Genomic DNA, 5,274 nt, shown 5'->3' on the forward strand with positions numbered 1-5,274 from the left:
ACTCTTTTTTGCTTTAATAACATTTCAATTTATAACATTTTTTTTCAAATACACTTTAACAAAACTATGTCAACTCTGCCAATAATACAGTTTGAATAAATGATCTTTTTTATACATGTGTTCATTCCTTACAACATGTAGGTTTTCAACCGTAAACCTCATTACAGGGTGGCACTGTCTAACAACTGTATATAATTTTCCTGAAGAAACATTAAAAAGCATATATAGTTTAACCAACGGCTTGAAATTATGTTTCTAGACGCTAAACTATAAACACTAAGAGAATCAAGACTGTTCACGTTACACCACCGTATGTATTTATTTAATTTACTTACACATCACAATATTCTAAAGGCTACACATAATACTTTTCTACAAAATGCTAATGACTATATATGAATATTATTAAACTTAAGTTTTGGTAGAAGAATGCACGGGGTCGTAACTTGACCATACATGCCATCCCTATCACGAATGTTCACAAAGTCTCGAATATTCACAAAGTCACGAATGTTCACAAAGTGTACAGCCGATCACAAAGTCACAAACATATTTAAACTCAGAATCTTCGTCCGCAGCGGACCCTGGTAATCAGCGGTACCGGACTGCGTAAGCCGGTTTCCTAATTATATAAAATGGCACATCGAAACCGCCATATAGAGCCCGTAGGGATCCACCGCCAAAAAAAATAAACTAAGACCGTAATGGGATCCGGAACGCCCTCCAAAATACCTTTTGGGCGGTCGATATGCCAAGAGAGGCCGTCCACCGTAAAAAAATAAAACCAGCTTAAGTTGAGTGTAGCCATAGATGAATGTGCCAACGTTCTTCACACGTTTAAAAGCAAACAGGCCAGCCAGGACGTATGACTTCGTTTAAGGCTTCTGAAATGTCAATTAAAAGCAAGTCTCAGCCTAGATTGGTCAGATGGACACCGTCCAAGAGGCTACAAACCGTAAGTTCTGTGTATTTTAAATAATGGCCACCAGATATCAATGACGATTTTGCAGCATAGCTTTTCACCTTTTTTGCGGACGGACTCCATGGCTTTCTCGTCGGAAGAACACCGCCAAACTTTACGCGGTAGCATTTGAGACCAAACAAACAAAGTTACGGGCAGCTGCTGTTTCTAAAATTCCAACAGTTTATCATACTCGTCTTTCGTCTATAAAGAAATGTTAAATTATGAACGCACGTCGGCTACAGTGAACCATCACATTACTTTCCCCTCCGAGAAGACTCGTCCCGAGTCTTGGTCCGGGAAACTCAAGGGTAAGGCAACTCCGTTTAGGCAGTTGTCAACATCCCACCGCTGCCACCATATTGTAACGTGCCACACCAACAATGCCGACAGATCCCTTCAGAGAAAAGTATTCTCGACCCTGAAGAGGTCCACTAGTATTTATAAACACTAAATTCTCTATCCACACAGAACCCGGGCTTTGCTAATTTGTATAATTACCGACCAAATAAACATACTATAACGGAACGGCTAACTATGAACGCACTTCCGCCTACAGCGGACCGTTACACTTGTCCAAGGGACATCTTCCGTATCCCTGCCAGACGATTTCAACGTTTTTGAGGCCCGAAAACTTGCCTTTGGTATATTTTTTTAATGATCGATGAACCGAAACACCAGACTGGAATGAAGAGTTATAGGGAAGCCCATTAGAATAATGCTATATCTGATAAAGTGACGATTTGCAATAAACAAAAACTTAAACATTAATCGTTCATGCTGATATGGGCTATGTTAAAATGGGACTATCCTTGGTCAACAACGGCCATATCCTGAAAGTTCCTTGTAATAAATTTATAACAGATCGGGGACGATAACCAGATTGGGGCGAATGTATTTGCGGACGGCCCTTGAGCGCATTCGATTGGCCCTCTGTATCTGCCCAGCAGAAATGTCCTTAAGAACGACTGTGGTGGCCGCAACAATCCTAAAGCTATGAGAACTGAACCGCGTACAGTCTAGACCTGCAACTCCCAATACATTTTAAGCACAGATGTGAACTGATACCTAGTGGCAGGAGAGCAGTCGAAATTACAGAATAGGGGTCCCGCAACTTTTGGGCGCACGTGCAGATACTGCACGAGGGAGCTAACTGGACAAACCGTGTCGTGAGAACCTTTTATGCTTATTGTTTCCGTAGCACTAAGCTGGTTTGTTTTTGAATGACGTAATGTTATGTTAAGCAGACCTTTTCCAAACGTGATGTCATTTATAGAAATAATGTTGACGATCGCATTGCCGGACAAGGTGGACTCCCCTACCCAGAAGAAGCCTACAAGTGCAATGATAAAGGCTGTAGAAAACAGAGATGATTCGTATTGGTGCAAATTACGGGTAACTTCGAAAGTGCAATTCTTAAAACAGGTTGTGTGTTGGCAGGTGTCTTTTCCCGCTCGTAGCCTTTGAGGAGTTTTATCACTATAAACTGAGTTGATGGATCTGGTGCCCATCATTTTACACTATAAACAAGTGCTGTAACATATAGTCGTGCAGTGGCCGGAGCGCATAACTGAAGTGACATAAATGAGTTGAAAAGTAATATGTTATAGACGGAATAGGTCCATGATTCGCCTAGTTTGTGAGTCTTACGAAACTCGGAAAACTTGGCAATACCCTTGGCATACGATGACATGGTTTTGGGGCTAAAGCCGAGTTCGATAGTAAATGAGGGTGAGAAATTACGCCGGTAAAACCTCCGGAAATGGGTCCGCCTCTGGGGCCAACTGGTGGAACTTGTGCAACTTATTGCGTGGAACAGACAACATATTGAATTTTCTTTCGTTGGTATGTAACGCGCTCTTAAAACAATGTCATGGGACATGATGCTTAAAATTAAGAGGCGGAGTAGGTGCATCACGCGCTTTGATATTGATGACTTTTAAGTATTTCAACTAGGCCCATATTGTCAGACCACAATATCAACTTTTTAGCGGAGAAACGAGCGGCCGAAATGTATACGGCTATCAAAACTGAAACTAGCTCTTAAAATGTTTTATCCTTTAAAAATCCCAATTTGGCCCAGTGTGCTGGCCATTGAAAGAAAGCCCAACGTCTCTGCATGTAGCATGCCGCGCCTAAACCGTGGGCCCCGTAGCTGTCGGTCCACCATTCTAAGATATCATTGGATATCAACACAGTCTAAGGAATGTGAACAATGCCATTAATCATGTTTAAAAACATTAACCACATCATCAAACTTTCCTTTAAAAACTGTGTTATACGGACGTAGAAGGTTTGTCGATACCTAGTATTGCATTGTACAATATTCTGCTTAATGCGCATCCGCCCCTTATACCCTGACATGCAAAGCTCAATTTACCTGCCAGTGATTGTAATTCCCGCAATCTGATTTTGCCGCGATTTATGACGTAACTTATTGACCTTTGTAAGTCTTAGATTTTTAAAGCTGGTACTCGAATTGACATAGTTACCGGGTTGATCTGGAGGCCAAGAAATGTTAAACAAGTAAGCACTCCCAGGCGATTACAAGTATATGTGAATCCATCGTCCGCCGCACTACAAATATCTGCATCCCGGGGTTCCACTATTATAAAATCATCTTAATAATGATTCAGAGATTTTAAGATGCATGCATCCGATACGAACCAAAGAAGGATACAAGATACAAGATATAGAGAATATTTGTTTAATCGTGATCACAGAAAAATAATATTTCCACTCGTGGCTACACCTCTCGTGAAAATATTTTTTCAGTGAACACTCGTGAAATAAAATACAATCTTACACTAAATTCAACAAAAAATTTTTATTTCATGCATATATCGTGTTTTTCAGTATATTTCCCCGCTAGAGTAAATTTCTGTGGCCTTTTTGCGAAGGTAAGTAACTCAAAGTTAGCTCCTTTTCAAGCGAGCAGTCCGTCCACTAAAAAAAAGTTCCACACTTCATGTATGGATGTATGGTTGATGGAATTGAAATTAGTTTTAGATAGAACTCTACTTCTATCAATGAAACCTATCATTCTTAACATTTTTTAAGGCACAAAACAAGTATTTAAGCAAAAGCATTTCGGAAATAAAAAAAATGTTTCGAGTAGAAATACAATTCACTGAAACTTGAGCATGTGACATTTTTGTACATTCAAAAACAATTTCAACAGATTTAAATTAACAAAGATGGACTTATAAAAGTGTGAATTCGTTAAAGCAACGGAAGTCTGTGTTTAGTGTTTTTCGTAGTGTATATCTATCTATTCAATGTCTCTCTCACACTCTTGATCTTACGGTATTTTCTCAGGGTGAATTCAGGCTCGGTGCAGGCGGAGGATGTTTTGTTGTTGAGACAGCGAATCAGTTTCAACTCTATATTAAAATTGAAGGGCACGTTCCCGTGTGTTTACAAAGATCCCAGAGAAAATGTCGAGGGTGTGCCCGAAGATGCTTTTAAAAGGGATGCAGCGCAGACTTTGAATGTTTTTAAAAAGAAAAAATGAATTGTTGAACTGATGAATGTAAAGTGAAAATTAGTCAAATTCAAAATGAAATGATCTATCAACTCAATTACTAGCACATGTGGCCGAGTAAATATTCAACCTATACCTACCAAGCGGGTTAATTGTAACAGTATGTTCCATGAAATATTAAATTCACACATAAATTGGTAAGCTTCTTCTTTTTTAATATTTATAATCAATCGCAAAAATGCTTGTTTTATTAAAACTATTGCATAATTTGATTTTGACAATTCAATACGATTTCGGTCAATGTGTATATTACTGCACTACAGACGACAAAAAACATGTACATACATGTATGTATGTATGTATATTGTCCAAGTCAAGGGAAGCAAATCTTACATTATAAAAGTTGGAAAAAATAGTCCCGAATTGTCTGTACAGATAGAAATGAGCAAGGGTTATCATTTCACTCGAGCCAGAGTGAAATCAATCACTAATATTATTCACTCTTTCACCGGTATGCATGAAATAAGCAAGACTCTTTATTTAAAGTCGGGTATGTGTTAACATTAGCTCAATGAGCTATTTTCCGACATTAATAAAAGACATACATATCTTGCCTTTTACTTCTGAATCAGAGAAAGACAAGGTTCAAATGAACAATACCTCTAGAAAATGTATATTGGTTATTACTTGGAGAGATATTTATTTATAAAAAAAACATTTGTACTGTCTGGTAGACCTGTATTTACTATGTTCAAAGATAAATCAAAGTGGAAGATACTTAAAGCAAGCAGCATTAAGTGTGTGTGTGTGTGTGTGTGTGTGTGTGTGT

General features: G+C 38.6%; 1 long non-coding RNA gene across 1 annotated transcript in view; it reads left to right on the plus strand.

The window, feature by feature from the left end:
- The window catches only part of LOC128209447 (uncharacterized), a 3,039-nt gene extending 2,929 nt beyond the window's left edge, over nt 1-110 (plus strand). Inside the window, exon 4 of the long non-coding RNA XR_008256997.1 lies at nt 1-110. This exon is cut by the window's left edge and continues 87 nt beyond it. This is a non-coding gene — a long non-coding RNA (uncharacterized LOC128209447).
- Nucleotides 111-5,274: the final 5,164 nt, after the last annotated feature.

This window comes from Mya arenaria, chromosome 11 (genome assembly GCF_026914265.1).
Source record: "Mya arenaria isolate MELC-2E11 chromosome 11, ASM2691426v1".
Taxonomy (NCBI): domain Eukaryota; kingdom Metazoa; phylum Mollusca; class Bivalvia; order Myida; family Myidae; genus Mya; species Mya arenaria.